The following is a 16743-nucleotide window of genomic DNA, read 5'->3' on the forward strand; positions in this document are numbered from 1 at the left end:
GATCAATGTTAATGAATAAACAATATATACAAGGTATGTTTAAACAAAAATGTACATACAACAAGGTTATGTATTGATTGGTTAACAAAAATGTGATGAAAAGCTCTAAGAAACCTAACCCTGTGTTTCCCCTTAGGAACAATGGTTCAGTATTCCATCAGTATTTGTGGCAATTTTATAGAACATAACTACCCTAAATAACGCGAATCAGTTGTAAATGTTATTGTTTTTAGTTAGATTTTATAGCATTTCTCATATTTTTGAATTAGTTTGAGAATAATCTTAATGCATAATAAAAGCCAAAAATCCAAGGATTAAGTAACCTATTATCCATAATTTCATTTACAATATTAACTATATCAAGTTCTCATGTGTTTAAGGCAAAAAGAAATGAACTTTGTAGCAGTGAATTTTTAATCTTCGAAGTATTATATAAACATTTGTGCCACAACTCCCTTTTAAATGAAAAGAATGTTTTTTAAGATCATGAAATTAAAGCAAAATAAATACTTATATGTATATACACATATATATACATACATTTTTTTTTTGCTTTAATTCTATGCTTCCAGTTCACACATTTCCCCTAGATTGCACTTCAGTGTCATTTGATCTGTGTTCCAATGGAAGAGATATTGATTAAAGGTATTCAAATGAATGGAATAGAGAAATGTGAGTATTCTAAAATGCTTCTCAGCTTCGCAATTAAGCTTATCCCTAGCTCTTTTTAATAACCTGTCTTCTCCATATAAAGATGGTGTTCATGGTCCTGTTGATTTTAAGAAGAACATTAAGGGCCACCTCTGTGAACAAATCCTGACATACAGAGAATGCAAAGATGGAAACTACCCCCCTCAACACACACCTCATTTGTCAGGAAAATGCTGAGAGCCTTGACCAGCAGAGGAGGGGGCTTGGCAGGGAACTGCTCACATCCTCCTATACGGCCCCCTCTGGTGACAAACAGCATTTGTGAAACAGCAGCCCAAGGGTCAGGGTACAATCTGTGGCAATGGAACTGGGCCAAAAAATACTTAGAGTAACAGTAGATCTGTAACCTTGACCTCGTTAGCAGCAAACAGTAACCAATTGCTAATTACCTTATGGCTATATTGTAAATTGATAACATGTTTATGTAAACTGTATACATTTGTATATAAATTGTGTATGTGTGTATATAAACTGGGTATGTGTTTGGCACCTAAAATTTGCAAGAATTTAATACGATTTAAGTTAAGGAGAGAAGATACTAGATTAACCAACACCCTCTAATGGAAAATGAAGGTTAAATCTTAAAGTAGCGATGAACTTTCTGGTGGAAAATGTACTAATTGTACTAAGTATATTGACTTAGTCACCTTAATTTAGCTTTATTCTGTCCTATATTCTGAGGAGGAGATAATTCAATCAGAATCAAAGTTAAACGAGGCTAGCTAGCTAAAGGTTACCAGTAAAATAATACCTATGTTCTTCAAGAACAAAAACAATATATATTTTTTAGTTTATCTGGCACTAGGAGGCACATCACAATAAAGGATGCTGTAAGTAAATTAAACAGTTTCTTATTAAATCCAGTTAGTTCCACGTCTTGAAAATATAACCTGAAGAATTCATTATATCAAATCAGAGAGTGGCATTCATAATCTTTACAGAAGAAACTTAAGGACAGATTCTAAGATAACAAAAAGATGTCTCCCTCATCTTCCCCAAAGCACAGTTTTACTGCAACAGATAACTACAAAGCCACATGCCTTTGATGTCTCAGTTCAAGTTTATACAAGAGAAGGTGAGAAAACAATCCAAGATATAAGTCTACCAGCTAGCAATTATGGTTTGAAGGGATAATCTCTAACATGTAATACATCCTGAGTGTTTATGAGTGCCAGGCATAGAGACACAGTGATAAACAAGACAGACTTCATCACTGACCTATTAGAACTTATATTTTAATGATGGCAAAGAGAAATATAAATGAAAATAATAGTCATGGCAAGTTCCATGCAAGAGACAAACAGTGATGTAACTAACAATAGTGTGGGCAAGGACATCTTAGGGGGCTTAAAGGAGGTCTCCCTTGGGATATTTATCTTAGAACCAGAATTGTGAAAATGGGGGCAGTGACCTTTACAAATTATGTTCATTGTGAATTCTGCTCATGTGTCACTCATTATTATAATTATATTCAATTATGAAAGTGGGGAGGAGAAAAAAAACTGCCAGACAGAAACATAATGAGCAAAACTAAATAAAAGTCATCACAAGTATGGAAACACGGCTCCCTCTCACTGCAACCGTCTTTCTTTCCTACCTCAAGCATCAATGCAGAGCCACATAGGTTCATAAACAACAATGACAAAATCAAGAAAAAAAAAAAATCCCAGGGTTTCTGTTGTTGCTGCAGTTAAGTCACTTCTGGAGGATATAAACCACTAATAATAAAGCTCTTATTTATCAAGCCTTGGCTAAGCTATATGCATGCTATGCATAGTACTTAATTTAATTCTCCCAAGTCAAGAAGGCAAGTGTTATTAACTCAATTCTGCAGATGAGTAAACTAAGATAGAGTCTAAATAATGTGTCTGCAATTACACAGCTGTGGAGGAGTTGGGTTTGTACTCTGAAGCACAGTTGGACATGTCACTGTGGTTTTTAACTACTATTCTAGAAAGCAAAATTAAGGAAAGAATTGAAATGATTATATCTTCTCTGGCTTTATTCATCCAATCACATTCCCACAGACTATACTGAATTTTGTACTCATTTACTTAATTGCAGTATAAAAATAGACTTTGGCTTCTCTGGCAACACAACTTTTACATGCCAGTGATACTTGTAGAGAAAACAGTGGGAGGGACTTCAGATTTCACTGAAATACCCAAGTCACCCAGCTGTAATGATATCTTCCTCAAATAAGAACTATCATAGTTTGTACTTTGGTTTTACAGAATTCCACATTTCATCAAGATGCCTGAATGGCAGCTCCAGTTTTGACTTGATCCAGCATCTAACATAAAAGGTGAAGATGTGATAGTGAAGTCATTATTCTAATTAATATTTCAATAATGCTTCCAAACAGCCTTTTACTTCCAATAGATAAACCTGCTTGTAAAAGGCAAGCATACCCCAAAAGATTTATCTAGGATTTCTCTTCAAACAGGAAACATGACCATAAAAATCAGACTATATTACTGTGATTGGTCAAAGAATGATGGGATAGATTCTGTGATATTTTATATTTAATTTCATTATCTACACCAATGGAATTATAAATGAATCCACATACTCATAAATTCAAAATGTTCTATTACCACAACTATATACAATTATCTAAAATACAGCCAGCTTATTCAGTTATGTCTACCTTAAAATGGGTGTGTCAGGCAATTCAAACTTAAAGAAAAATTAGGGATGTCTGATTAATGTTTTGGGGTCTGATGAAGTTAGAGAAAGAAGCCATTCTCAACATAAACATCATCTCCCTGCTTTCTTTTAAATCTATCAGGCCAGGATTTTCTTTTAGCCGTTTTCTCTGGTCACTCCCATCTCCCCAGTGATACACAATGTCAGGAAGGCAGAAATCATATTTGTCATGATCTCTGAATAATTTCCAGCTCTTGTCACAGGATGTTTTAAAGTCTGCATATCTCACATTTGCTGTTTAATGGTCCAGTGTTCATGGCATTGTTATGAGAGTGAATATCTTTACATTGGTATGACTAGACACCCTTATTTAAAAATTAGCCAGACTTCAATTCGTTTGGAACAGTTTCTAAAAATTTCCATACAAACATTCCAGCGTTGTTCACACGTATAGCTAAGTCAATATGCCAGCAAATCATCGTCTCTTTACACTCCTAACATAAACCTTGTGTGCATAAGAAATAAGTCAACACGAATGAATAATTCATTCACATCTTTGCTCTGCTGTCCTCATACTACTCAGGTCTCACATTAAATGTCACCTCAGAGAGTCCATCTTAGTTCACTAATCTAATGTAACCCATCATCCCCTCACAACCTCCTGTTTTATTATCAACAGAACACTTATCAGCAATATCTTTTGTTTAGGCCTTTGTCCTTTTTTTCTGTCCCTGGTGGTGCAGTGGTTAAGAATCCTGCTAATGCAGGGGACACGAGTTCGATCCCTCGTCTGGAAAGATCCCACATGCCACGAAGCAACTAAGCCCATGAGCCACAACTCCTGAGCCTGCACTCTAGAGCCCTCGAGGCACAACTATTGAGCCCAGCCACAACTGAAGACCACGCCTAGAGCCTGTGCTCCACAACAAGAGAAGCCACTGCAATGAGAAGCCCACGAACCACAAGGAAGAATAGCCCTTACTCACCGCAACTAGAAAAAGCCCTCATGTAGCAACAAAGACCCAATGCAGCCAATAAATTAATTAATTTAAAAAAGAGGTATACAATAAATGCTTATTGAATAATATGTGAGTGGCTGAATCAATGTGTGAAAACGGAAAGGTGAGAAACATAAGAAAATACATTCATTCATCCAATAAATACCCCATCTTTAGGCATCATTAAACACTGATTTTTAAGAACATGTATATTTTGTTAAAAGAAGAAAAAATGCCTTTTCTACCAGTGATTCTCCACTGAGTGCAGAGGGGAAGGACATTTCACAATATGTGAAGATGTTTTTACTTATCACAACTGGCAGGGTAATACTGGCATCTGCTGGGAGCCCAGGGATGCTGATGCTAAGCATCTAACATTGCGAAAGACAGTCCCCTACAAAAAACTCCCCAGCCCCAAACTTGAAGGCGGCTAATGCTTTATACTAGTCTCTGTTCCTCATAAGAATATAACTTAACACGTTTATTAGACAATTCCCATATGCTAGTTTCAAATTGAATTCTTGTGAAGAAAAAGACATGTAGATAGATTACAAACAGATTGACTAATAGATAGTTGGCTTGCTAGATGGATGGACAGAGGGATATATGGCTGGATGAATGGGTGCTTCACAGATAAATATATGCAGTCATAATACTCTGAGTCAGACTAAAATAAACCATATTAGTGATTGCTAATTGCAGGGCACTTATATTCTTGCTATCATCTTATTGTATCTCTACAGCACTTGTTCTTGTTAACAATAAAATACTGGGCTGCCTAAAAGGATACACATGAATTTGGGGAAAGACGGTATGGTCATTTGGGCATTAAGTGATAATGCTATTTGTGAACAGACTGGCTCTAAGTGAAAACTGATCACCAGATTTTAGTTAAGTGCGTCATGAAGTAAATAATGTCTTCAAATGAAAGGCATGTGTCTCCCAAAAATGAGAATCACTGTAACAAGTGAGAAATGTATTAACTACGTAGATAGAATTGTTCTGCATATGATGAGGTAGCAAACTGCAATCTAGGAAAAGAGTTTGAGCAGGGGCTTTTTTAAAACAGATGCTCAAAGAATGGGGATTATACTTAGATCTCTGGACAGGAAATAAAAATTATATTTCCCTGGAGGTCCTACATTTTACATAGCATAGCCCATAAATTAGGTTTTAAGTAGCAAAGGCAGGATTTATGAAAAGATAGGGAGTAGAGGTAGATTCCTCTAAGTCTTCCTCATTCCCACTGTGGTAGGGAGGGATCCATAGTTTATGCTTTGGAAGCACATATACTAAAAAAATGATACAAAGAAGATTACCATGGCTCCTGTGTAAGGATTACATGTAAATTTATGAAGTCTTCCACACTTTTCAGTGGGATGACACTCAAAAGCGCTGACAGTCAACCAAAAATTCTAAGTTCCTCAAAACAATTCTTCAAATTTAAGGAGAAATTAAGACATTACCTGGGAAACAAAAACTGAATTCGTTGCTAGAATATCTGTCCTACAAGAACTATTAATGTGATTCCTTAAATCTGAAAAGAAAGAGCACTCGATGTTAACTTGGACTTACACAAGGAAATAAAGAGCACAAGTAAAGGAAAATATATGATATTGTATATGTATCTTTTATAACTTTTTCCCTCTTGATTAAAAGATAATGACAAAGCAATAATTGTAAAACTGTACTGATGAGCTGTCATTGTATGAAGATGTGATTTGTATGACAATAACAGCACAAAGAAAAGAGGTAACAGGAATACCGTATATTGGGGGCAAAGGTTCTGTATACTATAATTAAGTTAGTCTTAATCTAATAGATTGTTTTAGGTCAGATGCCAACTGTAATCCTCAGAGCAATCACTAATAAAATTTAAAACACAGAAAAAGAAACAACAAGGGAAATAAAATGATACACTAGTAATTATTTATTTAACACGAAAGAAGGTACGAAGGGAGGAATAGAAAAACAAAAAATAGACATATAAAAAATAGCAAAATGCTAGATGTCAATTCTACTGTATCAGTAATTATATTAAATGTAACACTAATTACAAAGCAGAGATTTGCAGCAGAGTTTAAAGAAAATTTTCCACTATATGCTGTTCAGAAGTGAATAACTTCAGATTCAAAAATGTTTATAAGCCAAAAGTAAAAGAAAAGAAAAATAAGTACCTCGAAAAAAAGTAACCAAAACAGAGCTTGGGTGGCTATATTACCATTAGACAAAACAGACTTTAAGAAAAACATTGTTACTAAAGACAAAGTATGGCATATCTTATAATGCTAGCAAGTGAACCCATCAGAAGGTATAACAACCAAAAACATAAATGTACCTTAAGACAGAGTTCTCAGATACACAAGATTAAAAATAGACAGAAATGAAGGGAGAAATAAACAATTCAATGGTTACAGTTGAAAATTACAATACTTCCTTTTCAATAATGGATCAAACAATTCGGCAGAAGATCAGCAAGGAAACTGAAGATCCAGAAGTTTCCATGGGCTTCTGCGGGAGGGCACAGGGAACAGCTGAATAGAAAACCACAGAGCCACTATATCAAGACGGAATAAACCTGTATTAGTAAGAGTTCTCCAGAGAAGCAGAACCAGTGGGATATGTATATAGATGTAGATATATATGTAGAGATTGATTTTGAGGAATTGGCTCACACAGTTTGGGAACTTCTTAAATCTACTATGTGCAGAGTAAGAGGCTGGAGACTCAGGAAAGAGTTGCAGTTTGAGTCCACGGCAGTCTGCTGGCAGACTTCCTTCTTGCCATCAGGAAAGGTCAGAGTCTGTTCTATAAAAGTCTTCAACTAATTGCACAAGGCCCACGTACATCACAGAGGCCTATCTGCTTTACTCAATGTCCACTAATTTAAATGTTAATCTCATCCAAAAAATACCTTCACAGAAATACCTAGAATAATGTTTGACCAAATATCTGGACACTGACTTAGCCAAGCTGACATAAAATTAACCATTACAGGTCCCAATGATGAGTTGAACAAATGATGTGGCTATGACTCAGAGGGGCCTAGCACCAAGTATGGCTGTTAGCATAAGTGATGTCATCTTGGCCCCTTGCACTTTCTCCTGTCCTTCCACGGACCCTACCCAGTACTATACCGGGCAGAAAATCACTTCTGTTATCAAGGGCTTTGTAATTCATAGATATTGCTTATTTATTAGGACCAGGCGACGTCTATGCTCTGTTAGTCCAGTTATTCCCAAACGATGAAAACTTCCACTGACTATTCCCCCCACCCACCAAACTAGGTACCCATTCATAAATCTCGATTTAGGAATCTATGTCCTGTTTCCAAGCACCTCTCCCTATACCCTAGGGTAACTATAAAATCATCCCAATGGCCCACCAGCAGTGTAGAATACAGCTGCAAATGCTTCCAGATCTTTGTCTGCCCAATCCCACCCTGCGAGTAAATTACCCTGTAATAAACTTCCTGCCTCATTTTTCAGTCTCATGATGCATGCTCAGTTTGGTGGGAATTTTTCGTTCTCCCTGTCCTCCAGCACACCCCGTAACAAGACCTGAGGTGGACAATCAAAACCAGAGGATTTCTGGGCCCTGGTAGTGCAAAAGAACCAGCAGAATCACAATTTTACTAGCGTCATAAATTACAAGAGGCTGGGGTGCTGGTCATGAATGGGTGACTTAGACATCAAATACGAAGCACAGGGCATGATTGTGAAAGAAAGGAAGGATCCAGAAGATAGCACAGGCCTGAATACTTGGATGTGAGCCCCTTTCTGTGCACTGGTGGAGTCATGTAAATTCCCAGGCTCTTTGGCAATTTCTTGGGGAGTAGAACTTTAAAAAGGAATAACTCTGAAATACCGAACGGTTACTAAGGAGACTAACTTACTCAAAACAGTTAAGGTTTTACAACCTGAACACGACTGAAATTTTGGACTGGGTAATTCTTTACTGTGGAGAGATACCCTGTGCCCTGTAGAATGTTTTGGAGAATCGCTGACCTCTACCCATTAGAGAGCAGTAGCACCCTTTCCCTTCCCCCAAGTTGTGACATTGTCAGATACTCCCTGAGGGGCAAAATCACTCCAGTTGAGAACCATTGGGTTAGAGAATGGGATACTCTTAATTGGAAAATTCTCTAGCCCACAGTTTTATATTTATATTGTGTGTGTGTGAGTGTGTGTATGTGTGTGTATGAGTGACAGGAAAGAGGGGAACTTACTAACAGTTAACTCCTAAAACCAGGAGGAAAAATGATGGCCATCTATAACCCATGAGAAAAGAGTATGTATTAAACTAACCATCCAACCAACACACATAAGTTCTTGTAGTTCATCTCTTTACCCTTCACTGATTCCTCATAGAAAAAGTCGTTTAGTTGATTCTAGTCAAGGTGACAGTTTTTATCATCCCCTGACTCTTGCCATTCTTGAATGCTTGCCTTTAGACAGATTCAGGTTGTCTCTCTCAGATCCTGCTTGCATGTAGTAAATATACCAGAAGTAGTTGTGAACCAGCTTTACCAGTAATGAAAATATTTCAGCATTTTAATTCTTATCTAAATTATTTTGTAGGTCCTCCAGTTTGTCATTAATGATAAAATGATTTGCCACAGATTATTTTCTTTTTTTAAGACTGAGTTTCAATTTTCTTGACAAATTTTGTTAGAAAATAGTTTATATGCTATTCATGTCAACACAATACTCTTGAAAAAACCCCGCAAAATCTCCCATTCTTTTAAATAAAAACTGTCATCACTGTTGCTGAAATTAAAATAAAACTTAGTCTACCAATAACATTTTAAAAACTATTTTTAAATTTTATCTTAATCCTTACTTAGCAAACACATTCCATAGACCCATATAGCACTACTATAAACCTCTTTTTATTTCTCTTTTTTGTCTAGTGGAAATCTGATTTTATCCCAACATAAGTATAATCAGCAGTTTAGAAAAAACACTGGACAATGTGAAAAAAACGACCGTATTTTCATGCAATGGTTTTATGCTCAGTAGGAAAAAAAAAAAAACCTGCTTTCCAAGTAAAGGCATTAACACATTTTCAAGGGACTTCGCAAGTGCAATTTTTTCCCTTGGCTCAGCATTTCATTTTTACAGCATCTATTAATCAAGTCTAAGCAGCCTTTAAATCCCCAATCCCTACTTCAGATTATTTTACAACTGCTGCCCTCTTCTCCCTTTGTCTCCAGTATTATCTTCCTCTTTCTCTATTGTTTTAACTCAGCTCTTTGCTCTACTCCTTCAATCATTCCAACCTACCATCCTTTGAGAAGAGCAGCCATCAATTTCCAAAACCATACAAGGACTAATGTTTATACCTTCAAAGGGAATTCACTGAATAATAAAGATCATTTAAGAAATGCCAGGAGAAGAATCACTCCAGAATTTAGAGCAACTGGTCCAGAATGGAGAGAGAAAAAAAGGAAACAGATTACTAAATTCACCTTTGTTATTTGTTGCGTTTGGATATTAAAACTCATGACTCTAAGAAGCATTTAACTTAATCACAAAGAGATCAGCTATAGAAAATAGCTCCCCCTTAATCACAATAAACCTTTTAAGAAGCTAAAAGTGTGGAAAAAGATACATAAGATTAAAAATACATAGAATGGTGATAAAAGGAACTAAGAAATTGTTAGATCAAAATTTTTTCACTATTTCACTAAAGTGGAAAGCCACAAGTAAGTGGTTTGCTAGTTTCTGCTCTGTCCTTATCCTTAAAAGTAACTGAAAAATTACTAAGTACCTAAAGGCTAAATATCATTAATCTACTCTTCTCAGATACCTGTCTTAATTCTGAATGGTGTTATTCTATAGGTCCATTTTATTGATGTCCCCATAAGAATACTAAGATCTGGGCATAAGAAATACAGAGACAACAGAGCAATCCCAACTTGCTTGAAACCATTTGAAAGCCAAGCACAAATTCCCATCTGGAACCCAAGCTTCCTGGATTTTTTCTTCTTCAAGGCTCAAAATAATGTCACTTCTTGCTTTGTTCCTATCCTTGATAGAGTTCAGATACTAAAACATTGCTTCCTGCCTGAGATTTGCAGACTGCCATTCATAACGTCATAAAACACCACTTTTACTGAGTAACTGCGTGTGTACCTCTGCAAGGAAATGGTCTGTTCCTTAGGTCCAGTATCCCAAATCTACCATTATGCTCCTTGAAGTGACAGTAAATTGCTTTCGAATACAATTTCTACTCATCCTTTTTATAGATATTGTAAAAAAGCAGCAAATCAAAGAGGAAAACAGGTTAATTTTATGCCAATCACGAAACCTGGTGACAGGTGTTGCCATATGCTGCAACAAGATCTCTTGGCCATGGGTCATCGCTTTGAAAGCAACTAACGAATGGCTTGCAGTATTGTGACACACGGAAAGGCCCCCTGGGATCTCATGCAAAGATCTCATGACGGGTATGAATTAACTCGTGGCATCATGGTATTTTCCAAACATGACAGCTCCCAGATCAGTAGCCAGTTAGCGCAGTGGGGATTGTGGGGGCAACTTCGACATCTAGTAAATGATTTCAGTGGAGTCTCCTGTGAGCCCTAAGAAAAACCATCCCCAGGGAGATGTCTAGTAAGGTTAAAATCATAGGCAGTGGGCAAATGTCAATACATTAAGTTATGCAAAGTAACTGTTTTGGACACTCTAATTTTAATTTGCTTCCTGGACTAATTTCCACAGAGAAAATGAATAAAGTACTCAGTTTTTTACTTCTGAAGAGCTCTTTATGTCTTCCTTGAATTAGAACAAAAGTTTCAGTCATGAGTTGAGGAGGTACTGAAGCAACCATCCTTCTTCCCAACAAACACATCAACGTGCACATGAATACATGCACACACACACACACTGGAACTTTTGTAACTGTCACATGTGCAAATGTAAAATCTGTAAGCAGTAGCAGTAAACCTTGTTATAGAAAATAAAGATGTTAAAAGAGCAGAGCAAAACGCTTGCATCATATAATAAATGAATGTGTCACAGGCTTACTTTACTGACTTCCGAGTTAATTCCCTTTCTTACATCAATTCCAAATGTCACGTCAAAGATAACAGGCAAAAATGGGCAAATATGGAGTAAGAAGAATAAGCAAATTTAGCATTTAGAAATACAGCCACCTGAACAAGGTATTTGTTTTCTTGAATTCCTAGTATAAAAACAACACTTTTCACATAATCTTCATACTATATTTTAAGACAAACAAATGGGCACAGTCATTGCAGTTTGAAATGCAAGCAATTTTTGGTCCTGAAAGCATAAAAGCCACATATGAATATGAATGTGGTAGAGAGTGAGAAATGGGATTGAATTCATGGGATTGAATTCATGGGATTGAATGCTATGTCCTTCTGCCAACAGGCAAATTAAGTGTATTTTGATGCTCGGTGATGACCTAGAGGGGTAAGATAGGGAGGGTGGGAGGGAGGCTCAAGAGGGAGCGAATATGGGGACATATGTATAAACGAAGCTGATTCAGTTTGTTGTGCAGCAGAAACTGGCACAAAACTGTAAAGCAATTGTACTCCAAATAAAAGGTCTGAAGATAAAAAAAAAATAAGTGTATTAATGTTATGTGTGTATACAGATAGAGACCATTAAACTGCAGTTTCACAATCCGGGCACTCGTTACTAATTCCTAGTTCTTCATCTTACTTTTTTAAATATAAATTTTCCTCTGAATTACTTTATGATCCTAGCATGTGGACATTACCATTTAATTCTAAAACTGGGAATACCTTAATTATCAAATAATATCCTTCAACTTCCCAGCAGATGTTTAATACATTTTAAGGTCAGTAAGCATTCAGCACATATTATAAACGACTTCTTGCAATGACTATATACGTAACAAACACTATATAAGATATACTATGTGCCAGACACTGTTCTAAGAATGTTATAAGTAATTCTTTTCATCTTAAAACAATCCTATGAGGTATGTACTATTATTATCTCCAACTTTCAGATGAGATAACATGGAAGGAGAGAAGGTAAGTCATTTTAAACACCTCTACAGCTAATATGTGGAATACTCTACAACTGACCCAGAATCCAGACTCAACATCCAACCCATGATGCCATGAAAGTCCTTTCCAGGTCAGTGTTCAACAGCCTTTCTAGTTGCAAGGTTTTCCCTGGGACTTAAGCTCTTCTTGCTATTACCACTTGAACTTCATGGACTAAGATAATGGAGTCACTGGATCCCATTAGTTGTAATGGAACTACACCGTCAATGTGATAAAACACCAACTTTCTTCCAAGCAGGCTAAACTCTTCCCCATCCCAAACCCACCCCCTCCCCCAAAAAATCTCCGAAGGAAGACTAGAACAATCTCAATGTTTTAATGACTCCAGCCTTCAGAACAAGATGATTCATTCAACATATTTAATTAACTACAATGTATATACATTAAATACAGTAGTGAATTAAACAGACATGATCTTTAACTTTGCATTTTACTTTGGTGAGGAAAATTTATATTACAAAAGTAATCATGACAATGAATATATAATTTATTATTAAATGCTTTTAAAAACAATGGTATAAATAGGTGATTTAGACTCTGGAGTCTAATAGGTCTTCAACTCTAACTCCTTTGATGACTAGTTTTTACAACTTGAATTACTTTCTTAACCTTTCAAATTCACAGCTTTTTCAACTATAAAAAGGGAGTACTAGTGTTTTAAAGATTAAATGAGAAAAAATATAAAGTGCTTAGAAAATTGCTTGGCACATAATACATATTCAATAGTATTTTTATATTGCTAATAATGTTTAAATTTTACACAAGCATACTTTTATAGCTTTATCTTTACACAAGTGTTCTTTTCAGACTAAGAACTATACTTTCAATAGCAGTAATGGCCTTTTTTTTTTCAATTTCAGGAAATAAAGGTTTGTCATTGTAAAACAGTAAGTTTGTTAAATTCTCCATTCAAGTCTTATGAATACATAAAAAATTAGACTACTGGAAAAAAAGCAACACCTCTGGTCCCTAGGTGTCCACTGTTCCCTGTCGGTGACATCATGCAAACCATTTGTTGGCTCTCTCTGCAGCAAAACAACTAATTATTACACTATGATAAAATTTTTTCATTCTACAGAGCAACTAAAAATTTATAAGATAGGCTTTTTAAACAAACACATGAAAAGATGCTTGACATCACTAATCATTAGAGAAATGCAAATCAAAACCACAATGAGGTATCACCTCACACCAGTTAGATTGGCCATCATCAAAAAATCTTGAAACAATAAATGCTGGAGAGGCTGTGGAGAAAAGGGAACCCTCCTGCATTGCTGGTGGGACTGTAATGTGATACAGCCACTATGGAAAACTGTATGGAGATTCTAAACTAAAAACAGAACCACCACATGAACCAGCAATCCCACTCCTGGGCATATACCTGGAGAAAAGCACAATTCAAAAAAATACATGTACCACAATGTTCATTGCAGCATCATTTACAACAGACAGGACATGGAAGCAACTTAAATGTCCACTGACAGATGAATGGATAAAGAAGATGTGGTGCATGTATACAATGGAATATTACTCAGCCATAGAAAGGAATGAAACTGAGTTATTTCTAGTGAGGTGGATGGAACCTAGAGTCTGTCATACAGAAAGAAGCAAGTCAGAAAGAGAAAAACAAATACCGTTTGCTAATACACATATATGGCATCTAAAAAAATGGTACTGATGAACTCAGTGGCAGAGCAAGAATAAAAGACGCAGATGTAGAGATCAGACCTGAGGACACGGGGGTGGGGCAGGGAGGAGTCTGAAGCTGGGACAAAGTGAAAGAATAGTATTGACATTTATACACTACCAAATGTAAAAATAGATAGCCAGTGGGAAGTAACTGCATAATACAGGGAGATCAACTCCATGATTGGTGATGACCTAGAGGGGTGGGATAGGGAGGGTGGGAGGGAGGCTCAGGGAGGGGATATGGGGGTATACGTATAAACACAGCTGATTTGCTTTGTCGTACAGCAGAAACTAGCACAACAGTGTAAAGCTAGTATACTCTAATAAAGATCGAAAGAAAAAAAAAGTCTTTTATCAGAGATGACTCAAACCTGGAGCCACTCTTGCCATCGATACATATTAACAGAAATAAGAATGTAACATTAAGGAAGTTAAAAGCACTCACAAATAACTGGAAAGCAAGTAGGATATTTGCTTCTGTTCTGCAGTGATAGACTTATTTTCTCAATCAGATAATGGAAATCTGTCCAATGAATAGTAAGTTTAAGAAAACAAATTTTAAGATAGCCAAATACTTTCTTAGGATATTAGTATGATAATGCATAATGAGTCATGCAGTAAGCAAGAGCCTGGTCCAGCCCTACCAACCAAGAGCTACGTAAACTTGGGCAATCACTGATCCTGCCTGCCCTCCCCCAATCTAAGGGGCAGTTTCCTTATTAGCAAATGGGTAGAATAATCCCAACCAGCACCTACTGTGTGCACAGTGCTATACTAGGCACTGAAGATACAGTGGACCAGCCTGGAAACTGTGTTAACAGGATGTACTATCTAAATTGCTCAGTTAGAAAAGGGAGATACTTCTACTTTCTCATAAAAATGCTGAGGTTAAGTTATATACTCCACTAGAATAATAATGAAGACACTATAAGGATCACAGTGGTTTATACGGAAAATCTAAGAAAATAATTATCAATATTTCTTGCACATTAGCAATTGGGTAAATCCTCATATAAATAAAAGAAACCCAGAGAAAAACTGTGCATTGGTTGAGGCAGAATATACCTTGTACTTCCCAAACTGGGGGAAGATTTTTTTTTTCTGATTACAGATACCTTAGATGCTCCTGAAAATGGCCAAAAATATTCTATTTAAAATTTGAAAACCACGGTAGGGGAATCAAAAGCCAAAAAACGTGCTGCTTACAGTGAAAGGGAGCTATTGATAGCATGTGTGTAAGCCTATCTCACACTAGAGTTAAAAAAATAAATGAACCAAACAATGACTGTAGCAGAAAGTCCTATTCCAGTATTTGGGTTTAGCAGATTGTGGGTTGGTGAACTTGAAAATCACTTTTTTCCTCATTTAACTTATTTGAATAGCAGGTATATTTACTCTGCTTATGTAAAGACAGGTTCAGTTGGTTTAATAGTTTTGAATGTTAATTTGAGCATGATTTACCTAGGCAAATTCATTTATATTGGAATAATAATTTATCCGAATAGTACCCAAAATGTATGTATGTGTACAATGTTTTACAGGGATCTGAAATTTCATGTGAGATGGTACTCTGTCCATACTTGTTCTTTCCAAAATGGTAGCCATTAGCCTCATATGCTATTTACATTTACGTTAATTAAAATGAAATAGAATTAACAGTTTAATTTCTCAGTCACACTGCAAGTGCTCAACATCCACACGTGGCTTCAGGCTACCATATTGGACCAGGAGGACACAGAACACCTCTATCACTGAAGAAAATACTACTGGGCAGATCTGGTGTGGACATTCATTTATCTTCATTCACACATTAATTCTTACTCATTTCTGGTTCTCCATACCACAATTATTAAGTACCTACCATGTGTCCAATGCAGGGCTAAGCCACGAGACACAATGGTAAGCAAATATAGATACTGTTCCAATTACCATGGAGATTGCATTCATATGGGATAAATAGACATTAACTAAATCACACAAATAAAAGATAAAACTGAAAATATGGTAAGTGCAAAGAAGGAGAGGGAAGGGGTGCTATTTTAGAGAGAGGAGATCAATCTACCCAGCAAAGATGACCCTGAAGTGACAACTGACTTGAGATAAGGGAGGATGTGCAGGAGCTAGTTGGCAAGAGAGGCAAGAGAGTGCAGTGTGCACAGATAGATGAGCATGTGCAAAGGCTCTGTGGTCAGGAGGGCCTGGAGAAAATGAGGAAGGTAAAAGCTAGCGTATGGAAGCTGGTGAACAGAGGCGGGATGTGTTCACAGTTGAGGCTGTGAGTTAAGTTGATATTACTGAAGTTTTGTAAATCATGTGAAGAGCTTGTCTTTATCCAAGACAATCGAAAGTAATTTTAAGAAATGGAAAGTAATTTTAAGCAGAGATAGTATGATCAAATTTGTATTTCAGAAACAATCTCTGTGTAGAGTATGAGGAATTACCATATGGGCAAGAGTAGATAAGAATCATCAGGAGACACATCCATGCATGTTATCATCCTGCCACCTGCAACCTCGAGTTTCAATATAGGCAGACCAATTATAATTTTAAAATGAGGCATTCATACTTATACAGCTAAATTTTTGAAAGATGTTATTATAATAGAAAACATAAACCTAATGTCAAACT

The 16743-nt window shown here is 36.3% G+C and overlaps 1 protein-coding gene and 1 pseudogene across 14 annotated transcripts in view; one reads left to right on the forward strand and one right to left on the reverse strand.

Annotated features, from left to right (window-relative positions):
• CHL1 (cell adhesion molecule L1 like) overlaps positions 1 to 16743 on the reverse strand; it is a 214671-nt gene that overhangs the window by 125608 nt on the left and 72320 nt on the right. The gene's annotated exons all lie outside the window — the stretch shown is intronic.
• LOC130835443 (U6 spliceosomal RNA) lies at positions 5631 to 5730 on the forward strand (annotated as a pseudogene).

This window comes from Hippopotamus amphibius, chromosome 13, assembly GCF_030028045.1.
Source record: "Hippopotamus amphibius kiboko isolate mHipAmp2 chromosome 13, mHipAmp2.hap2, whole genome shotgun sequence".
Taxonomy (NCBI): Eukaryota; Metazoa; Chordata; class Mammalia; order Artiodactyla; family Hippopotamidae; genus Hippopotamus; species Hippopotamus amphibius.